The sequence below is a fragment of the Oncorhynchus tshawytscha genome, linkage group LG33, assembly GCF_018296145.1.
Source record: "Oncorhynchus tshawytscha isolate Ot180627B linkage group LG33, Otsh_v2.0, whole genome shotgun sequence".
Classification (NCBI taxonomy): domain Eukaryota; kingdom Metazoa; phylum Chordata; class Actinopteri; order Salmoniformes; family Salmonidae; genus Oncorhynchus; species Oncorhynchus tshawytscha.
In genome coordinates this window covers 43,304,641-43,329,456 of record NC_056461.1, presented here as the reverse complement: position 1 = coordinate 43,329,456, position 24,816 = coordinate 43,304,641, and the positions used below count along the sequence as shown (strand labels likewise).

At 42.3% G+C, this 24,816-nt stretch overlaps 1 pseudogene; it reads right to left on the bottom strand.

The window, feature by feature from the left end:
- LOC112230722 overlaps nucleotides 1–24,816 on the bottom strand; it is a 238,180-nt pseudogene that overhangs the window by 16,000 nt on the left and 197,364 nt on the right.

Below are 24,816 nucleotides of genomic sequence, written 5' to 3'. Positions count from 1 at the left end.
CTTCTACCTCTTTCTTCTATCTATTGTGTTATATTCTTCTACATTCAATTCACATTTCCACAAACTTCAAAGTGTTTCCTTTCAAATGGTATCAATAATATGCATATCCTTGCTTCATGGCCGGAGCTACAGGCAGTTAGATTTGGGTACGTCATTTTAGGCGAAAATTGAAAAAAAGTGGGCTATCCTTAAGAAGTTTTTAAGCTATATAAAACCCTTGTATGTTGTAGACTAGTGGAGACCAATATCTGTCTTGTGTTATTAAGCTCTATAAAACAACGATTGTTGATGTGTACGGCTGCATTTCAGACACATTTTGTGTACATTTCAATGTTGGAATAAAATAACCTAGGTCAATAACGTTTGGGGGGGTGAGGGAAAACATTATCTGAGATAGCGAGCCCTGATCCCAATAACTCAACTGTCCCTGCACGTTTAGCCACTGACGAGGCTCATTTGAATATCCTGATGCATCAGGAAAATGATCAGCTACAAAAGAGTGATCAAGACCGACATCTGTATAGGTGTGAATGAGTTGGTTGACTGTTCCTCCTGTTCGGGTGTCATCTCCCTCCTCGCATATAGGGGATGCTGTCTGCTGTAACCTACCCTCTGAGAAGGCCACGCCGCTCTCCTGTCCGAAGCCCATGGATCCGTCAGACAGCCATAGGTTCCTCTTGGACAGCAGGAATATCTGAGTGTTGAGACTGAACTCCACTGATACTGGTTCACTGACCTGGTGAGGGAGGGAGGGGGAGGGAGGGGGAGGGAGGGAGGGAGGGAGGGAGGGAAGGAGGGGGAGGGAGAGAGGGAAGGAATGAGGGGGGGGAGGGAGAGAGGAGAGAGGAGAGGGGGGGAGGGAGGGAGAGAGGAGATTAGGAGAAGGGAGAGAGGGGGGGGAGAGAGGAGAGAGGGGGAGGGAGGGGGGGAGAGAGAGAGGAGAGAGGGGGAGGGGGGAGAGAGAGAGAGAGGAGGTAGGGAGGGGGAGGGAGAGAGGGTGGGTTAGGGAGGGGGACAGAGGTAGAGAGGGAGGGAGGGTTATATATACTGCTATCACAGTATTGTGATTCACAATCACAACACTGTATGACCTATTGATAATCAATGGTTCCAAATCAATAACTACCTGTTGGAAGCGTATGTCCAGGTGGAAGGGGACAGGCTCTCCGGGGTTACAGACAGGGGGGACGGTGTACTCCATGTTCTGGGCTGTAGTACAGGGAATCAGATTCACTCTGTATGGACCAGAATAGTCACGCACCTAGGAGAGGAGAGACGAGGGAGAGAGGAGGCAGGGAGGAAGGGAGAGAGGGAGGGACAGAGGGAGGGAGAGAGGGAGGGACAGAGGGAGAGAGGGAGAGAGAGGGAGGGACAGAGGGGAGAGAGGAGACAGGGAGGAAGGGGAGAGGGAGGGATGGAGAGAGGGAGGGAAAGGGAGAGGGAGGGAGGGACAGAGAGGATAGAGAGGAGAGGGGAGGGAGGGAGAGAGAAGAGGAGAGAAAGAGGGGAGATGGAGGGAGAGAGGAGGGGAGAGGGAGGGAGAGAAGGAGGGGGAGAAGGAGAGAGAGTGAAACTATTTTCTGTTCATTAGAAATAAAATATTTTGGGGGCAATTGTCAGGGCGTGTTTGCTCACTGACGCCAACATACTCTCAGCGCTAGCAGTAAGTATTATCATTGGTATATTGGGACATTAACTATCATCATTGATACATTTATGACCATCATTGATATATTGGGACATTAACTATCATCATTGATATATTGGGACATTAAATATCAACATTGATATATTGGGACATTAAATATCATCATTGATATATTGGGACATTAACTATCATAATTGAAAAATTGGGACAATAGCATCATTGATATATTGGGATATTTACTATCATCATTGATATATTGGGACATTATCATCGTTGATATATTGGGACATTAACCTCTCTGCGCACCGAACCCGTTAGTTAGCGGGATGAAATTCGACAACATTCGGTGATCGCTACATAAATAGTCATATTAAACATTCATGAAAATACAAGTGTCTCACATGTTTTGAAAGCCTAGAATCTTGCTAATCCAACTGCGTTGTCAGATTCCGTCTCAATCCATTTTCGACGACACATTTGATGTAAATACACAAACTAAACGGGACTTTTCCAGTCATGTTTGGTTTCATTGCAATCAACTGGTTTGTTTGTAACACAACCAAACCTGATGGGTCATTTTGCGGGACGTATTGACTGAAAGAAACTGATTTGAAGACAAGTAATGACATCACTGTCCAATGATATGACCGCTGTTTCGTTGATTGACTGTATTTTAACCCAATGACCACTGATCGTCTTGAAATCTAGCTGGGTAGATAGCCAATGAGCTGAGGTAAACGGCAACATGTCATGTTTATGTGTTGGAAGACCAACCCATGTAGTAAACTCCGGCGTAAAGAGGGTCATTCGCCATTGAAGTTTCATACCGGAAGTAGCAACGCATGTTACACACAGCATTGTTTTGGTAAAGCGCATCTTCAGCTGTTTATATATCAATCAGTATGGTGACTAAGTCAGGGAAAGATAAATCTAAGTCTAGATATACAGATGTACACACCATTTTAGAAGAAATTGATCGGGAAAGTGAGATTGTTGGAGGACGATTCATTTAGCGATTCCCAAATGGAGGAATATTTTTTGAACGGAGAGGACACCGTTTTGGACTGGTAAGTTATTCTCATGCTAATGCCGTTGTATAAATTAATAATATAAAATATTATTTGTGATTTTTTAAAATTTTAGTAGAAATATATAAAAATGTAATGTAATGAAATGTGAGGTGCGTGTATCTCCCGCCCCAACCCACCCCCACATGAAATAGCCTATTTGAGGCTGTTGAGGGAAGGGCAGGCCCACAACAATGGCCAAAGTGAAATGGAGACAGTAGATCTAGCTGGTCTGTCATAATATAATAGAGACAGTAGATCTAGCTGAAATGTCATAATATAAAATAGACAGTAGATCTAGCTGGTCTTTCATAATATAAATGAGGCAGTAGATCTAGCAGGTCTATAATAATATATTCAACCTTATGTTCCCTGTACTCTCTCTATATATATATGTTTATTGTACCTGTTGATACAAGGCTCATTTGTGAAACTATTCTAACTGAACATTTTCTTTCTTAGTGACACTGACTCCGAATGGGAGCCCCCAGTGCCAAGGTGTCCATCCCCCACTGAAGCTGGTTCATCCATCTCCTGCCACAAGTGGTGTTCATCTGCCCAAATGTATTTCTGCAGGCATGGATGTGCCTCAGGGCCAAAAGGGCACAGCATGGAGGCGTCGCTGTGTTCTTTGCAAAATGAAGTCCCCCATCACCTGCATCACATGCTTGGTGACCCTCTGCTTTACAGCAGAAAGAGACTGCTATGGCACCTGGCATCAGCAGCACAATATTGTGTAGGGGACTGAGGGTCTTCCAAATATTGAAAGTGTTATTTTGTAAATGGAAATATATTTTTCATGTTTTTCTCCATTTTTTTGTGGGGTTGTGTTAGAATACCATTTTGGTATTTTGTATATAGTTATTCCATTCAAAATGTATAACTTCACCAATTTGGCCACTTGGGTACATTTGGGCTACTTGTGTGGGACACCTGGGTGACTTCATGATAAATGTCATGTAGCACACTCATTTTGGAAGTTATCATTCTGAAACTTTGCACAAGTACTGTTGTCCTCTTATGTTTTCCACTGAAATTGTCCCCATCATCCTATCTGAATGTTTGTTTTGTCTTGTTCATTTTAAAGATGATGATACAACAATAAAAATGAAAAAACATGTTTTTTTCCTTGTATTATCTAAACCAGATCTATTGTGTTATTCTCCTACATTCAATTCACATTTACACAAACTTCAGAGTGTTTTCTTTCAAATGAAACCAAGAATATGCATATCCTTGGCTCTGAGCCTGAGCTACAGGCAGTTAGATTTGGGTATGTCTTCAGGCAGAAATTGAAAAAAGTAGGGGGGTAGCTGTAAGAGGTTTTAACTATCATCATTGATACATTGAGACATTTACTATCATCATTGATACATTTACTACCATCATTGATATATTGGGACATTAACTATCAACATTGTTACCTTGGGACATTTACTATCATCATTGATACATTTACTACCATTATTGATATATTGGGACATTAAATATCATCATTGATACATTTACTATCAATGTAGTGTTAGGGGTTATGGCTACAGGCTGGTAGGGTTAGGGGTTAGGGCTACAGGCTGGTAGGATTAGGGGTTATGGCTACAGGCTGGTAGGGTTAGGGGTTAGGGCTACAGGCTGGTAGGATTAGGGGTTAGGGCTACAGGCTGGTAGGGTTAGGGGTTAGGGCTACAGGCTGGTAGGGTTAGGGGTTAGGGCTACAGGCTGGTAGGGTTAGGGTTAGGGCTACATGCTGGTAGGGTTAGGGGTTAGGGCTACAGGCTGGTAGGATTAGGGGTTAGGGCTACAGGCTGGTAGGGTTAGGGGTTAGGGCTACAGGCTGGTAGGATTAGGGGTTAGGGCTACAGGCTGGTAGGATTAGGGGTTAGGGCTACAGGCTGGTAGGGTTAGGGGTTATGGCTACAGGCTGGTAGGATTAGGGGTTATGGCTACAGGCTGGTAGGGTTAGGGGTTAGGGCTACATGCTGGTAGGGTTAGGGGTTAGGGCTACAAGCTGGTAGGGTTAGGGGTTAGGGCTACAGGCTGGTAGGTTAGGGGTTAGGGCTACAGGCTGGTAGGGTTAGGGGTTAGGGCTACAGGCTGGTAGGGTTAGGGGTTAGGGCTACAGGCTGGTAGGATTAGGGGTTAGGGCTACAGGCTGGTAGGATTAGGGGTTAGGGCTACAGGCTGGTAGGGTTAGGGGTTAGGGCTACAGGCTGGTAGGGTTAGGGGTTAGGGCTACAGGCTGGTAGGATTAGGGGTTAGGGCTACAGGCTGGTAGGATTAGGGGTTAGGTCTACAGGCTGGTAGGGTTAGGGGTTAGGGCTACAGGCTGGTAGGATTAGGGGTTAGGGCTACAGGCTGGTAGGGTTAGGGGTTAGGGCTACAGGCTGGTAGGATTAGGGGTTAGGGCTACAGGCTGGTAGGATTAGGGGTTAGGGCTACAGGCTGGTAGGGTTAGGGGTTAGGGCTACAGGCTGGTAGGGTTAGGGGTTAGGGCTACAGGCTGGTAGGATTAGGGGTTAGGGCTACAGGCTGGTAGGATTAGGGGTTAGGGCTACAGGCTGGTAGGGTTAGGGGTTAGGGCTACAGGCTGGTAGGGTTAGGGGTTAGGGCTACAGGCTGGTAGGATTAGGGGTTAGGGCTACAGGCTGGTAGGATTAGGGGTTAGGGCTACAGGCTGGTAGGGTTAGGGGTTAGGGCTACAGGCTGGTAGGATTAGGGGTTAGGGCTACAGGCTGGTAGGGTTAGGGGTTAGGGCTACAGGCTGGTAGGGTTAGGCGTTAGGGCTACAGGCTGGCAGGGTTAGGGTTAGGGCTACAGGCTGGTAGGGTTAGGGGTTAGGGCTACAGGCTGGCAGGTTAGGGTTAGGGCTACAGGCTGGTAGGATTAGGGGTTAGTGCTACAGGCTGGTAGGGTTAGGGCTACAGTCTGGTAGGGTTAGGGGTTACTGGCTGGTAGGGTTAGGGGTTAGGGGTTAGGGCTACAGGCTGGTAGGGTTAGGGGTTAGGGGTTAGGGCTACAGGCTGGTAGGGTTAGGGGTTACTGGCTGGTAGGGTTAGGGGTTACTGGCTGGTAGGGTTAGGGGTTTAGAGGTTAGGGCTACAGGCTGGTAGGGTTAGGGGTTACTGGCTGGTAGGGTTTGGGGTTAGAGGTTAGGGGTTAAGGTTTGGGGTTAGGGTTAGAGGTTAGGGGTTAGAGGTGAGGGGTTAGGGTTTGGGGTATATACTCACAGCAAAGTCTGATGTGAATGTCCACTGCTGGACAGGCTGGTTGTAGGTGGGTTCACTCCTCACCAGGCTGAGGTTAAAGGTCAGGCCAGGGTTGTCTTCACACATCACCATGGATGACAGAGAGGATGCTGGGTAGGGAAGGAGAGGGAAGAGAAAAGGAAAAAGTTCACTCATTCACTCTTTTGTAGCTGATCAAGTAGTGGGGACTATAGACTGACTGACACATATTATTATTTAGACTGATACATATTATTATATAGACTGACTGATACAAATTATTATATAGACTGACTGATACATATTATTATATAGACTGACTGATACAATATTATTATATAGACTGGCTGATACATATTATTATATAGACTGACTGATACATATTATTATATAGACTGACTGATACATATTATTATATAGACTGACTGATACATATTATTATATAGACTGACTGATACATATTATTATATAGACTGATACATATTATTATATAGACTGATACATATTATTATATAGACTGATACATATTATTATATAGACTGATACATATTATTATATAGACTGATACATATTATTATATAGACTGACTGATACATATTATTATATAGACTGACTGATACATATTATTATATAGACTGATACAAATTATTATATAGACTGATACATATTATGATATAGACTGGCTGATACATATTATTATATAGACTGACTGATACAATATTATTATATAGACTGGCTGATACATATTATTATATAGACTGACTGATACAAATTATTATATAGACTGATACATATTATTATATAGACTGATACATATTATTATATAGACTGATACATATTATTATATAGACTGACTGATACAATATTATTATATAGACTGAAACAAATTATGATATAGACTTATACATACTATTATATAGACTGATACATATATTATATAGACTGAAACAAATTATGATATAGACTGACACATATTATTATTAAGATTGATTTATATCATTATATAGAATGACTGATACATATTATTATATAGACTGACTGATACATATTATTATATAGACTGACTGATACAATATTATTAGATAGACTGACACATATTATTATATAGACTGACACATATTATTATATAGACTGATACATTTTATTATATTAACAAATTATGATATAGACTAATACATATCATTAATTAGACTGATACATATTATGATATGGACTGACTGATACATATTATTATATAGACTGATACAAATTATGATATAGACTGACTGATACAATATCATGGACATGGATATATTGTATGTTGTATGTGTGTGTGTGTGTATGTGTGTGTCACCTGTGCTCTTGATCCTGCCTTCAGAGTGGGCCTCGACAAACAGACCTCTGAAGCGAGCCTTGGTTTTAAAGTTGACCACCAGATGACCCTGCTCGTTGATACGCATACTGGTGGGGTACAGGACACCTGCAGAATGCAGAATAACACACGTTTAGATTTGTTATCAATATTCAAAGTTGTTTTTCTCCCTCCCTCCCTCACCCACTCCTTCACTCCCTCACTCCCTCCCTCCCTCCTTCCACCACTCACTCCCTGCCTCCTTTCCCCAATCCCCTACCTCCCTCACCCGCTCACTCCCTCTCACACCCACTCACTCCCCCACTCACTCCCTCCCTCTCTTCCTCCCGCACTCCCTCCTCCCCCACTCTCACACAGATCCCCCTCTCCCACACACTCTCTGTTTCTTCTCACCCTGTAACTCAGCCTGCGGTGGGCTCCCGATGCCGTCCTTCCACAGCATGGCAGTATCGTACACAAAGGTGAGGCGGAGCTCAGACTGCAGGTCAAAATGCTGCCAGCCCCCCGCACCCCCTGGGGAGTGGAACACGTATGACACGTGCAGTGGAACACTCAGAGTCACGTACGATTGGACCAGATTCAGCAACTGTAGAGTCGGGGAAAAGGTTAGAACCAATCAGGAGAGAGGGAGATTAGACCTAATCAGTAGAGGGGAGAAAAGGTTAGAACCAATCAGGAGAGAGGGAGGTTAGACCTAATCAGTAGAGGGGAGAAAAGGTTAGAACCAATCAGGAGAGAGGGAGGTTAGACCTAATCAGTAGAGGGGAGAAAAGGTTAGAACCAATCAGGAGAGAGGGAGGTTAGACCTAATCAGTAGAGGGGAGAAAAGGTTAGAACCAATCAGGAGAGAGGGAGATTAGACCTAATCAGTAGAGGGGAGAAAAGGTTAGAACCAATCAGGAGAGAGGGAGAAAAGGTTAGAACCAATCAGGAGAGAGGGAGAAAAGGTTAGAACCAATCAGGAGAGAGGGAGAAAAGGTTAGAACCAATCAGGAGAGAGGGGGAGGGCGAGATACATATTTTCTTTATGGGTGTAAATTAGGTTTCTAGGTTTCTTCCTAGGTCCTGGCCTTTCTAGGGAGATTTCCCTATAGCCTGGTTCCTCTAGGTTTCTTCCTAGGTCCTGGCCTTTCTAGGGAGTTTTCCCTATAGCCTGGTTCCTCTAGGTTTCTTCCTAGGTCCTGGCCTTTCTAGGGAGTTTTCCCTATAGCCTGGTTCCTCTAGGTTTCTTCCTAGGTCCTGGCCTTTCTAGGGAGTTTTCCTATAGCCTGGTTCCTCTAGGTTTCTTCCTAGGTCCTGGCCTTTCTAGGGAGTTTTCCTATAGCCTGGTTCCTCTAGGTTTCTTCCTAGGTTCTGGCCTTTCTAGGGAGTTTTCCCTATAGCCTGGTTCCTCTAGGTTTCTTCCTAGGTTCTGGCCTTTCTAGGGAGTTTTCCTATAGCCTGGTTCCTCTAGGTTTCTTCCTAGGTTCTGGCCTTTCTAGGGAGTTTTCCCTATAGCCTGGTTCCTCTAGGTTTCTTCCTAGGTCCTGGCCTTTCTAGGGAGTTTTCCCTATAGCCTGGTTCCTCTAGGTTTCTTCCTAGGTCCTGGCCTTTCTAGGGAGTTTTCCCTATAGCCTGGTTCCTCTAGGTTTCTTCCTAGGTCCTGGCCTTTCTAGGGAGTTTTCCCTATAGCCTGGTTCCTCTAGGTTTCTTCCTAGGTCCTGGCCTTTCTAGGGAGTTTTCCTATAGCCTGGTTCCTCTAGGTTTCTTCCTAGGTTCTGGCCTTTCTAGGGAGTTTTCCTATAGCCTGGTTCCTCTAGGTTTCTTCCTAGGTTCTGGCCTTTCTAGGGAGTTTTCCCTATAGCCTGGTTCCTCTAGGTTTCTTCCTAGGTTCTGGCCTTTCTAGGGAGTTTTCCTATAGCCTGGTTCCTCTAGGTTTCTTCCTAGGTTCTGGCCTTTCTAGGGAGATTTCCCTATAGCCTGGTTCCTCTAGGTTTCTTCCTAGGTTCTGGCCTTTCTAGGGAGTTTTCCCTATAGCCTGGTTCCTCTAGGTTTCTTCCTAGGTTCTGGCCTTTCTAGGAGTTTTCCCTATAGCCTGGTTCCTCTAGGTTTCTTCCTAGGTTCTGGCCTTTCTAGGGAGTTTTCCTATAGCCTGGTTCCTCTAGGTTTCTTCCTAGGTCCTGGCCTTTCTAGGGAGTTTTCCCTATAGCCTGGTTCCTCTAGGTTTCTTCCTAGGTCCTGGCCTTTCTAGGGAGTTTTCCCTATAGCCTGGTTCCTCTAGGTTTCTTCCTAGGTCCTGGCCTTTCTAGGGAGTTTTCCCTATAGCCTGGTTCCTCTAGGTTTCTTCCTAGGTCCTGGCCTTTCTAGGGAGTTTTCCTATAGCCTGGTTCCTCTAGGTTTCTTCCTAGGTCCTGGCCTTTCTAGGGAGTTTTCCCTATAGCCTGGTTCCTCTAGGTTTCTTCCTAGGTCCTGGCCTTTCTAGGGAGTTTTCCTATAGCCTGGTTCCTCTAGGTTTCTTCCTAGGTCCTGGCCTTTCTAGGGAGTTTCCCTATAGCCTGGTTCCTCTAGGTTTCTTCCTAGGTCCTGGCCTTTCTAGGGAGTTTTCCCTATAGCCTGGTTCCTCTAGGTTTCTTCCTAGGTCCTGGCCTTTCTAGGGAGTTTTCCCTATAGCCTGGTTCCTCTAGGTTTCTTCCTAGGTTCTGGCCTTTCTAGGGTGTCTATATTTTTTTTCCAGGCTCTTTGCCTGATTTCATACGTTTTTGTTTAATCCCTCTTATGTCAGCCTTGTCACTCATCAGACACAGTTTTGGTGACCTACTGTAGGTACCTGGGATCCAAGGCCATCTCCCATGCACTGTAAGGCTTTGTCCCATAGGGGGGTGCACAACCGGGCATTCCCACAGTGCAGGTAGGAGGGTTCCTTTTGCCCCCTGCACAACGCCAACATGCATCATCCTGGGAAAACCTCCTCCTATGGAACCTCAGGGGAGGGGAATTAAATCTATGGAAAACTCCTCCTATGGAACCTCAGGGGAGGGGAATTAAATCTATGGAAAACTCCTCCTATGGAACCTCAGGGGGGGGGAATTAAATCTATGAAAAACTTGTCTACATTTTCCCTTGTCTTCTCTGACATTTTACTCAATATCTGAACCAATATACAACCTCGTCTTCTCTGACATTTTACTCAATATCTTAACTAATATACAACCTCGTCTTCTCTGACATTTTACTCAATATCTTAACTAATATACAACCTCGTCTCCTCTGACATTTTACCCAATATCTTAACTAATATACAACCTCGTCTTCTCTGACATTTTACCCAATATCTTAACTAATATACAACCTCGTCTCCTCTGACATTTTACCCAATATCTTAACTAATATACAACCTCGTCTCCTCTGACATTTTACTCAATATCTTAACTAATATACAACCTCGTCTCCTCTGACATTTTACTCAATATCTTAACTAATATACAACCTCGTCTTCTCTGACATTTTACTCAATATCTTAACTAATATACAACCTCGTCTTCTCTGACATTTTACTCAATATCTTAACTAATATACAACCTTGTCTCCTCTGACATTTTACCCAATATCTTAACTAATATACAACCTCGTCTTCTCTGACATTTTACTCAATATCTTAACTAATATACAACCTCGTCTCCTCTGACATTTTACCCAATATCTTAACTAATATACAACCTCGTCTCCTCTGACATTTTACCCAATATCTTAACTAATATACAACCTCGTCTCCTCTGACATTTTACCCAATATCTTAACTAATATACAACCTCGTCTCCTCTGACATTTTACCCAATATCTTAATATACAACCTCGTCTCCTCTGACATTTTACCCAATACAGCTGTGTGTTCGATTTCATACACCTGTCATCAACGGGTGTGGCTGAAATAGCCAAATCCACTAATAAGAATGGGTGTCCACATACTTTTGTATTTATAGTGTAATTCATAGTCTTCTCCAAGTTATCTCCCTCAAGCAAAAAACAATATTACCTTAAAAAAACTCAACACATTCGGTCTATTGGGGGACAATCTGTAGAACCCTGTATGGTTCTACATGGCGTCCTTTTTTCTAAGAGTGAAAAAACAATGGATCTTCAATGTTGAGTGTTTTAACGTTACAAAGGTTTAATTTTATCCCATGAACAATGGAATTATCAGTCTCAACACATGTTCTTTGTCTGATTTTAACGAAACACTGGTTTAGTCCCAAGTGGCAACCTATTCCCTATATAGGAGCACTACTTTTGACCGGGGCCCATGGGGGGGTTATTTGAGAAACACACACATTCTGACATTTGCATAGTCAATTATAATCAGAGAACACCGTGGCTGGATGATTAGCTTTCACTAACGAGTAGGAAACACACACACACGCACACACACACACACAGGCACACACACACACAGGCACACACACACACACAGGCACACACACACAGGCAAAAACACACACACAGGCACACACACACACACACACACACACACACACACACACACACACACACACACACACACACACACACACACACACACACACACAGGCACAGGCACACACACACACACACACACACACACACACACACACACACACACACACACACACACACACACACACACACACACACACACCCCTCCCCACTCTCACCTGTCTGTCTGTCCTGATGGTCCCTCCACAGTCAGTGAGTAGTTCAGACATGTTATAGTAGCTGGTGAATCCCCATTGACAGGCCTCTATGTTGAGGTTACTATAGAAACGTAATGCGTTGTCCCCCCGCATTGGGGTGCTGTACTGGTAGGGGGAGGTGTTGCCTATGCTCTCCGCGTTGCTCGCCGTCGCGGTGATAAACCCGTGACCCGTGGTGACCTTGCTGTAGTCTAGCAGGTTGGAGCAGCGGTGGTTGCCAGAACCGTCAGGGCTGAGGGTGAGCTTCATGTTAGACAGAGGACGGGTTGAGATGACCGGTAGCATGCCTGAAAGAGAGAGACAGAGGGAGGGGCAGGGAGAGACATGAAGACAGACAGAGAGACATAAAGACAGACAGAGAGAGAGACATAAAGACAGACAGAGAGAGAGACAGACAATGACAGACAGAGAGAGAGAGACATAAAGACAGACAGAGAGAGAGAGGGACAGACACAGACAGACAGAGAGAAAGACAGACACAGACAGACAGAGAGAGAGACAGACACAGACAGACAGAGAGAGACAGACAATGACAGACAGAGAGAGAGACATAAAGACAGACAGAGAGAGAGAGACAGACACAGACAGACAGAGAGAGAAACAGACACAGACAGACAGACAGACAGACAGACAGACAGACAGACAGACAGACAGACAGACAGACAGACAGACAGACAGACAGACAGACAGACAGACAGACAGACACAGACAGAGAGAGACAGACAATGACAGACAGACAGAGAGAGAGACAGAGAGAGAGACAGACAGACACAGACAGAGACAGACACAGACAGAGACACACAGACACACACACACAGACAGACAGACAGACAGACAGACAGACAGACAGACAGACAGACAGACAGACAGACAGACAGACAGACAGACAGACAGACAGACAGAAAAGGAGACAGAGAGAGAGGAGGGAGAGTTTATGGTTATTTTTGGGGGTTTTCAGTATGTGTGTGTGTGCGTGTGTGTGTGTGTGTGTGTGTGTGTGTGTGTGCAAGCGAGCGTGTGAGTGTGTGTGTGTGTGTGTGTGGTCTTACCATCGATGTGTGGCATGGTAACAGTGAGTTTAAGGAGGTTGGGGTGGTCTGGGTCCTCTGCTCCGGTGTAGCGTAGCTTGGCAGAGAAGGGCCCTGCGCCCACCGTGCCCACCTTACGAGGCGGGCACATACCTACACAGACACAGAAAAAACATACTATTTATTACATAAAACTAGTGTAGGGTTTAGGCCTAGGGTACCAAGCTCTATACAAACTATATAGAAATATATATATATATATATATATATATATATATATATATATAGAGAGAGAGAGAGAGAGAGAGAGAGAGAGAAGAGAGAGAGAAAGGTGAAGTCCTGTAGGACTACAATTATATTAATTGATTGATTGATTGACACACACACACACACACACACACTCAGACACACACTTTCACAATAACCACATAAGTTGCTGCTACTGTCTATTATAAAAACCAGGATAAAATTACATAGAAATCAGCTTCTATCACGCCATACCACAATAAACATAAAGTTTGAATGCAGAGAGTCCGAGATCATTGAGATCATTGAGTGCTTTTGAAGTGAAAGCTGTAAGCTGTAACCCATCTCTGCTAAAATAGGGGCCTTCTAGCAGTCGTAAGGACAAATATTCAGCGGGAGGCAGGCAGGTAGAGATGTAAATGAGTGTAGGGATTTATTTACACAGCACTGGTGTTTCAAAGATGACAGTGATATTTATAAATATTTAATACACACAAAAGTTCTGACTTCAAAATATCAGCATTCTTAAGAAAAAACCTTTCGTCAGTCTAAACAAATAAAGAACAGGGTTCTACCGGGCTCAGATACAGCCTCCCCTTGAGTTACCCAAAAGGTGGGGTTCTACCGGGCTCAGATACAGCCTCCCCTTGAGTTACCCAAAAGGTGGGGTTCTACCGGGCTCAGATACAGCCTCCCCTTGAGTTACCCAAAAGGTGGGGATCTACCGGGCTCAAATGCAGCCTCCCCTTGAGTTACCCAAAATGTGGGGTTCTACCGGGCTCAGATACAGCCTCCCCTTGAGTTACCCAAAATGCGGGGTTCTACCGGGCTCAGATACAGCCGCCCCTTGAGTTACCCAAAAGGTGGGGTTCTACCGGGCTCAGATACAGCCTCCCCTTGAGTTACCAAGAAAGATGGTAGATGATATAGAGGACAGCCTCCATATGAGATGAATAATGTGGGGTTGGAAACAAGGGCTAGATGATACAGCAGCCCATATGAGATGAATAATGTGGGGTATGGAAAGGAAGATGCAGTAGATGATTAGGACAGTATTACATATGAGATAGTAATGTAGTATGGAAACAAGATGCAGTAGATGATATAGAGGACAGTATATACATATGAGATGAATAATGCTGGTATGGAAGAAAAACCCTGGAATGAGTAGGTACAAGATGCAGTAGAGTGTTATTTCAAGAATGTGCAAAGCTGATATAGAGGACAGTATATACATATGAGATGAATAATGTAGGGTATGGAAACAAGATGCAGTAGATGATATAAGGACAGTATATACATTAATGAGTAATGTGTTATGGAAACAAGATGTTAGATGATATAGAGGACAGTATATACATATGAGATGAGTAATGTAGGGTATGGAAACAAATGCAGTAGATGAAATAGAGGAAGTATATACATATGAGATGAGTAATGTAGGTATGAAACAAGATGCAGTAGATGATTGACAGTATATACATATGAGATAGAGTAACAAGTATGAAACAAATGCAAGTAGATGATATAGAGGACAGTATATACATATGAGATGAGTAATGTAGGGTATGTAAACAAGATGCAGTAGATGATATAGAGGACAGTATATACATATGAGATGAGTAATTAGGGTATGTAAACAAGATGCAGTAGATGATATAGAGGACAGTATATACATATGAGATGAGTAATGTAGGGTATGTAAACAAGATGCAGTAGATGATATAGAGGACAGTATATACATATGAGATGAGTAATGCAGTATGTAAACAAGATGCAGTAGATGATATACAAGTACAGTATATACATAGAGATGAGTAATGTAGGGTATGTAAACAAGATGCAGTAATGATATAGAGGACAGTATATACATATGAGATGAGTAATGTATGTAAACAAGATGCAGTAGATGATATAGAGGACAGTATATACATATGAGATGAGTAATGTAGGGTATGTAAACAAGATGCAGTAGATGATATAGAGGACAGTATATACATATGAGATGAGTAATGTAGGGTATGGAAACAAGATGCAGTAGATGATATAGAGGACAGTATATACATATGAGATGAGTAATGTAGGGTATGGAAACAAGATGCAGTAGATGATATAGAGGACAGTATATACATATGAGATGAATAATGTAGGGTATGGAAACAAGATGCAGTAGATGATATAGAGGACAGTATATACATATGAGATGAATAATGTAGGGTATGTAAACAAGATGCAGTAGATGATATAGAGGACAGTATATACATATGAGATGAATAATGTAGGGTATGGAAACAAGATGCAGTAGATGATATAGAGGACAGTATATACATATGAGATGAATAATGTAGGGTATGTAAACAAGATGCAGTAGATGATATAGAGGACAGTATATACATATGAGATGAATAATGTAGGGTATGGAAACAAGATGCAGTAGATGATATAGAGGACAGTATATACATATGAGATGAATAATGTAGGGTATGGAAACAAGATGCAGTAGATGATATAGAGGACAGTATATACATATGAGATGAGTAATGTAGGGTATGGAAACAAGATGCAGTAGATGATATAGAGGACAGTATATACATATGAGATGAATAATGTAGGGTATGGAAACAAGATGCAGTAGATGATATAGAGGACAGTATATACATATGAGATGAATAATGTAGGGTATGGAAACAAGATGCAGTAGATGATATAGAGGACAGTATATACATATGAGATGAGTAATGTAGGGTATGGAAACAAGATGCAGTAGATGATATAGAGGACAGTATATACATATGAGATGAGTAATGTAGGGTATGTAAACAAGATGCAGTAGATGATATAGAGGACAGTATATACATATGAGATGAGTAATGTAGGGTATGTAAACAAGATGCAGTAGATGATATAGAGGACAGTATATACATATGAGATGAGTAATGTAGGGTATGTAAACAAGATGCAGTAGATGATATAGAGGACAGTATATACATATGAGATGAGTAATGTAGGGTATGTAAACAAGATGCAGTAGATGATATAGAGGACAGTATATACATATGAGATGAGTAATGTAGGGTATGTAAACAAGATGCAGTAGATGATATAGAGGACAGTATATACATATGAGATGAGTAATGTAGGGTATGTAAACAAGATGCAGTAGATGATATAGAGGACAGTATATACATATGAGATGAGTAATGTAGGGTATGGAAACAAGATGCAGTAGATGGTATAGAGTGCAGTAAAGAAGATGCAGTAGATGATATAGAGGACAGTATATACATATGAGATGAGTAACGTAGGGTATGGAAACAAGATGCAGTAGATGATATAGAGGACAGTATATACATATGAGATGAGTAATGTAGGGTATGTAAACAAGATGCAGTAGATGATATAGAGGACAGTATATACATATGAGATGAGTAATGTAGGGTATGTAAACAAGATGCAGTAGATGATATAGAGGACAGTATATACATATGAGATGAGTAATGTAGGGTATGGAAACAAGATGCAGTAGATGATATAGAGGACAGTATATACATATGAGATGAGTAATGTAGGGTATGGAAACAAGATGCAGTAGATGATATAGAGGACAGTATATACATATGAGATGAGTAATGTAGGGTATGGAAACAAGATGCAGTAGATGATATAGAGGACAGTATATACATATGAGATGAGTAATGTAGGGTATGGAAACAAGATGCAGTAGATGATATAGAGGACAGTATATACATATGAGATGAGTAATGTAGGGTATGTAAACAAGATGCAGTAGATGATATAGAGGACAGTATATACATATGAGATGAGTAATGTAGGGTATGGAAACAAGATGCAGTAGATGATATAGAGGACAGTATATACATATGAGATGAGTAATGTAGGGTATGGAAACAAGATGCAGTAGATGATATAGAGTACAGTATATACATATGAGATGAGTAATGTAGGGTATGTAAACAAGATGCAGTAGATGATATAGAGGACAGTATATACATATGAGATGAGTAATGTAGGGTATGGAAACAAGATGCAGTAGATGATATAGAGGACAGTATATACATATGAGATGAGTAATGTAGGGTATGTAAACAAGATGCAGTAGATGATATAGAGGACAGTATATACATATGAGATGAGTAATGTAGGGTATGTAAACAAGATGCAGTAGATGGTATAGAGTGCAGTATATACATATGAGATGAGTAATGTAGGGTATGGAAACAAGATGCAGTAGATGATATAGAGTACAGTATATACATATGAGATGAGTAATGTAGGGTATGTAAACAAGATGCAGTAGATGGTATAGAGTGCAGTATATACATATGAGATGAGTAATGTAGGGTATGGAAACAAGATGCAGTAGATGATATAGAGTACAGTATATACATATGAGATGAGTAATGTAGGGTATGTAAACAAGATGCAGTAGATGATATAGAGGACAGTATATACATATGAGATGAGTAATGTAGGGTATGTAAACAAGATGCAGTAGATGGTATAGAGTACAGTATATACATATGAGATGAGTAATGTAGGGTATGGAAACAAGATGCAGTAGATGATATAGAGGACAGTATATACATATGAGATGAGTAATGTAGGGTATGTAAACAAGATGCAGTAGATGGTATAGAGGACAGTATATACATATGAGATGAGTAATGTAGGGTATGGAAACAAGATGCAGTAGATGGTATAGAGGACAGTATATACATATGAGATGAGTAATGTAGGGTATGTAAACAAGATGCAGTAGATGATATAGAGGACAGTATATACATATGAGATGAGTAATGTAGGGTATGTAAACAAGATGCAGTAGGTGATATAGAGGACAGTATATACATATGAGATGAGTAATGTAGGGTATTTAAACAAGATGCAGTAGATGATATAGAGGACAGTATATACATATGAGATGAGTAATGTAGGGTATGTAAACAAGATGCAGTAGATGATATAGAGGACAGTATATACATATGAGATGAGTAATGTAGGGTATGTAAACAAGATGCAGTAGATGATATAGAGGACAGTATATACATATGAAATGAGTAATGTAGGGTATGTAAACAAGATGCAGTAGATGGTATAGAGGACAGTATATACATATGAGATGAGTAATGTAGGGTATGGAAACAAGATGCAGTAGATGGTATAGAGGACAGTATATACATATGAGATGAGTAATGTAGGGTATGGAAACAAGATGCAGTAGATGGTATAGAGGACAGTATATACATATGAGATGAGTAATGTAGGGTATGTAAACAAGATGCAGTAGATGGTATAGAGGACAGTATATACATATGAGATGAGTAATGTAGGGTATGTAAACAAGATGCAGTAGATGATATAGAGGACAGTATATACATATGAGATGAGTAATGTAGGGTATGGAAACAAGATGCAGTAGATGATATAGAGGACAGTATATACATATGAGATGAGTAATGTAGGGTATGTAAACAAGATACAGTAGATGATATAGAGGACAGTATATACATATGAGATGAATAATGTAGGGTATGTAAACAAGATACAGTAGATGATATAGAGGACAGTATATACATATGAGATGAGTAATGTAGGGTATGTAAACAAGATGCAGTAGATGGTATAGAGTACAGTATATACATATGAGATGAGTAATGTAGGGTATGTAAACAAGATGCAGTAGATGATATAGATGAGTAATGTAGGGTATGGAAACAAGATGCAGTAGATGATATAGAGGACAGTATATACATATGAGATGAGTAATGTAGGGTATGGAAACAAGATGCAGTAGATGATATAGAGGACAGTATATACATATGAGATGAGTAATGTAGGGTATGTAAACAAGATGCAGTAGATGGTATAGAGGACAGTATATACATATGAGATGAGTAATGTAGGGTATGTAAACAAGATGCAGTAGATGGTATAGAGGACAGTATATACATATGAGATGAGTAATGTAGGGTACATTTTACATGATGCTTGACAAACATTTCTCACACATAAGCAGTAACCTCATAAACATTGTCAGGATGTAGCAGTGGTCATTTCCCCCTTAAAACTGAAATCATTATGGGTATTTCCCTTTCCCTTTCCGTTCAGTAAACCTACCCACCCCTCTTAAATAAACAGACTACCCAAACGAATAAGACACGTGACAGCGAGGCAGAACGACGCATACCAAACTAACACTGGGTACATGATACATATTGGCCAACACGGGTATGGTGAATTTGGTGAATGCAGATTGGAGCATCATAGCATTTTGTCCCGAGGCAGGTGAGGGCCCTAAACACTGTCCACTAACCTTTTGGCGATGCAGGGACACACACTTCCCCGCATGGGCCTTTTTATTTTCATTTAAGAATTTATTCATGTTTTCTGATCAGTCATTTTCTCTCCAAGCCCAAAGAAATGGTCAGAGCACGGTGTAGTCATTTTCTCTCCAAGCCCAAAGAAATGGTCAGAGCACGGTGTAGTCATTTTCTCTCCAAGCCCAGGGAAATGGTCAGAGCACGGTGTAGTCATTTTCTCTCCAAGCCCAGGGAAATGGTCAGAGCACTGTGTAGTCATTTTCTCTCCAAGCCAAGGGAAATGGTCAGAGCACGGTGTAGTCATTTTCTCTCCAAGCCCAGGGAAAGGGAGCGCTGTGTAGTCATTTTCTCCAAGCCAAGGGAAATGGTCAGGCAAGTCATTTTCTCCAAGGGAAATGGTCAGAGCGCTGTGTAGTCATTTTCTCTCCAAGCCAAGGGATGGTCATAGTCATTTTCTCTCCAAGCCCAGGGAAATGGTCACGCTGTGTAGTCATTTTCTCCAAGCCAAGGGAAATGGTCAGAGCACTGTGTAGTCATTTTCTCCAAGCCCAGGGAAATGGTCAGCGCTGTGTAGCAGCCGGAAATGGTCAGAGCGCTGTGTAGTCATTTTCTCTCCAAGCCCAGGGAAATGGTCAGAGTGCTGTGTAGTCATTTTTCTCCAAGCCCAGGGAAATGGTCAGAGCGCTGTCTCTCCAAGCCAAGGGAAATGGTCAGAGTCGCTGTGTAGTCATTTTCTCTCCAAGCCAAGGGAAATGGTCAGAGCGCTGTGTAGTCATTTTCTCTCCAAGCCAAGGGAAATGGTCAGAGCGCTGTTAGTCATTTTCTCTCCAAGCCAAGGGAAATGGTCAGAGCGCTGTGTAGTCATTTTCTCTCCAAGCCAAGGGAAATGGTCAGAGCGCTGTGTAGTAATTTTCTCTCCAAGCCAAGGGAAATGGTCAGAGCGCTGTGTAGTCATTTTCTCTCCAAGCCAAGGGAAATGGTCAGAGCACGAGCGCTGTGTAGTCATTTTCTCTCCAAGCCAAGGGAAATGGTCAGAGCACGGTGTAGTCATTTTCTCTCCAAGCCCAGGGAAATGGTCAGAGCACGGTGGTCCAAGCCCAGGGAAATGGTCATTTTTTCTCCAAGCCAAGGGAAATGGTCAGAGCACGGTGTAGTCATTTTTCTCCAAGCCCAGGGAAATGGTCAGAGCATTCTCCTCTCCAAGCCCCAGAGAGAACTCGGTCATAATCAATTCAGTGTCAGTCAATGTTGTGATGAAAACCTCACATACACCCCCCATCATAGGGAAGACACTCCTGTAGAGCTCTCCATAGGACTGGGTCCGACTGCTTAACTTGACCTCGCCCTTATAAATCCAAATCAAATATTACAGGAAGAGACGTATCATGTTATTCTGAGAGGTCACAAGTTTAAACTGTGGGGTTACAAGTGTAAACTGAGGGGTTACAAGTTTAAACTGAGGGGGCACAAGTTTAAACTGAGGGGGCACAAGTTTAAACTGAGGGTTACAAGTGTAAACTGAGGGGTCACGAGTTTAAACTGAGGGGGCACAAGTTTAAACTGAGGGGTCACAAGTTTAAACTGAGGGGTCACAAGTTTAAACTGAGGGGCACAAGTTTAAACTGAGGGGGCACAAGTTTAAACTGAGGGTTACAAGTGTAAACTGAGGGGTCACGAGTTTAAACTGAGGGGGCACAAGTTTAAACTGAGGGGTCACAAGTTTAAACTGAGGGGTCACAAGTTTAAACTGAGGGGTTACAAGTGTAAACTGAGGGGTCACGAGTTTAAACTGAGGGGGCACAAGTTTAAACTGAGGGGGCACAAGTTTAAACTGAGGGGGCACAAGTTTAAACTGAGGGGGCACAAGTTTAAACTGAGGGTTACAAGTGTAAACTGAGGGTCACGAGTTTAAACTGAGGGGGCACAAGTTTAAACTGAGGGGTCACAAGTTTAAACTGAGGGGTCACAAGTTTAAACTGAGGGGTTACAAGTGTAAACTGAGGGGTCACGAGTTTAAACTGAGGGGGCACAAGTTTAAACTGAGGGGGCACAAGTTTAAACTGAGGGGCACAAGTTTAAACTGAGGGGTTACAAGTGTAAACTGAGGGGTCACAAGTTTAAACTGAGGGGGCACAAGTTTAAACTGAGGGGTTACAAGTGTAAACTGAGGGGGCACAAGTTTAAACTGAGGGGTTACAAGTGTAAACTGAGGGGGCACAAGTTTAAACTGAGGGGGCACAAGTGTAAACTGAGGGGTCACGAGTTTAAACTGAGGGGGCACAAGTTTAAACTGAGGGGGCACAAGTTTAAACTGAGGGGTTACAAGTGTAAACTGAGGGGTCACAAGTTTAAACTGAGGGGGCACAAGTTTAAACTGAGGGGGCACAAGTTTAAACTGAGGGGGCTAAGCCTCCTCTAGCCCCATCGTGGAGCTGGGTACACTAATATCCATCGTGTTGCCTAGTCACTTGATCCCTACCTATACGTACATAGCTACCTCAATTTCCTCGTATCCCTCCCTGCACATCGACTCAGTGCTGGTACTCCCTGTACCTGCCATGTTATTTTCTACTTGTTATTCTTTATTCACTGTGTATTCACTCCTTGTTTTACGATTCCAAAAGGTTTTAAAATTATCTTTAACTCTGCATTGTTGGAATAAAGAACCCATAAAGAAGTATTTCACTGTTAGTCTACACCTGTTGCTTATGAGGCATGTGATGAATAAAATGTGATTTAATTGACTGAGCTCCTCAACTTCCTTCAGACTAACAGTAGCTATGGGACTGCTGAGCCCCAGTCCTCATTTAAATATAGATTATAGTCTGATTGATTGATTGGTCTCCTCACCTTCCTCCAGACTAACAGTAGCTATGGGACTGCTGAGCCCCAGTCCTCATTTAAATATAGATTATAGTCTGATTGATTGATTGGTCTCCTCACCTTCCTCCAGACTAACAGTAGCTATGGGACTGCTGAGCCCCAGTCCTCATTTAAATATAGATTATAGTCTGATTGATTGATTGGTCTCCTCACCTTCCTCCAGACTAACAGTAGCTATGGGACTGCTGAGCCCCAGTCCTCATTTAAATATAGATTATAGTCTGATTGATTGATTGGTCTCCTCACCTTCCTCCAGACTAACAGTAGCTATGGGACTGCTGAGCCCCAGTCCTCATTTAAATATAGATTATAGTCTGATTGATTGATTGGTCTCCTCACCTTCCTCCAGACTAACAGTAGCTATGGGACTGCTGAGCCCCAGTCCTCATTTAAATATAGATTATAGTCTGATTGATTGTTTGGTCTCCTCACCTTCCTCCAGACTAACAGTAGCTATGGGACTGCTGAGCTCCAGTCCTCATTTAAATATAGATTATAGTCTGATTGATTGATTGGTCTCCTCACCTTCCTCCAGACTAACAGTAGCTATGGGACTGCTGAGCTCCAGTCCTCATTTAAATATAGATTATAGTCTGATTGATTGATTGGTCTCCTCACCTTCCTCCAGACTAACAGTAGCTATGGGACTGCTGAGCCCAGTCCTCATTTAAATATAGATTATAGTCTGATTGATTGATTGGTCTCCTCACCTTCCTCCAGACTAACAGTAGCTATGGGACTGCTGAGCCCCAGTCCTCATTTAAATATAGATTATAGTCTGATTGATTGTTTGGTCTCCTCACCTTCCTCCAGACTAACAGTAGCTATGGGACTGCTGAGCTCCAGTCCTCATTTAAATATAGATTATAGTCTGATTGATTGATTGGTCTCCTCACCTTCCTCCAGACTAACAGTAGCTATGGGACTGCTGAGCCCCAGTCCTCATTTAAATATAGATTATAGTCTGATTGATTGATTGGTCTCCTCACCTTCCTCCAGACTAACAGTAGCTATGGGACTGCTGAGCCCAGTCCTCATTTAAATATAGATTATAGTCTGATTGATTGATTGGTCTCCTCACCTTCCTCCAGACTAACAGTAGCTATGGGACTGCAGAGCCCCAGTCCTCATTTAAATATAGATTATAGTCTGATTGATTGATTGATTGGTCTCCTCACCTTCCTCCAGACTAACAGTAGCTATGGGACTGCTGAGCCCCAGTCCTCATTTAAATATAGATTATAGTCTGATTGATTGATTGGTCTCCTCACCTTCCTCCAGACTAACAGTAGCTATGGGACTGCTGAGCCCAGTCCTCATTTAAATATAGATTATAGTCTGATTGATTGATTGGTCTCCTCACCTTCCTCCAGACTAACAGTAGCTATGGGACTGCTGAGCTCCAGTCCCTCGTCTTTGTTAGAGTTGACGGCCCTGGCAGTACACTGCACCCTGGATCCGGCCTGGAGAGACAGACACATTATCAGTCAGTACAGTCAACCTAATCACATCAGTACAGTCAACTAAATCACATCAGTACAGTCAACTCAATCACATCAGTACAGTCAACTCAATCACATCAGTACAGTCAACTCAATCACATCAGTACAGTCAACTCAGTCACATCAGTCCAGTCAACTCAATCACATCAGTACAGTCAACTCAATCACATCAGTACAGTCAACTCAATCACATCAGTACAGTCAATCAGTACAGTCAACTCAATCACATCAGTACAGTCAACTCAATCACATCAGTACAGTCTAAACTCAGTACATCACTCAATCACTCAGGTTTCAGTACAGTCAACTCAATTCCATCAGTACAGTCAACTCAATCACATCAGTGCAGTCAACTCAATCCCATCAGTACAGTCAACTCAATCACATCAGTACAGTCAACTCAATCACATCAGTACAGTCAACTCAATCACATCAGTACAGTCAACTCAATCCCATCAGTACAGTCAACTCAATCACATCAGTACAGTCAACTCAATCACATCAGTACAGTCAATTCAATGACATCAGTACAGTCATCTCAATATCAGTACAGTCAATAATCACATCAGTACAGTCAACTAAATCACATCAGTACAGTCAACTCAATCACATCAGTACAGTCAACTCAATCACATCAGTACAGTCAACTCAATCACATCAGTACAGTCAACTCAATCACATCAGTACAGTCAACTCAGTCACATCAGTCCAGTCAACTCAATCACATCAGTACAGTCAACTCCATCACATCTAGGTTTGGGCGGTATAGTGTATAATATAGTGTATATATAGTGTATATAACGTATACTGGGGTATTTGGAAA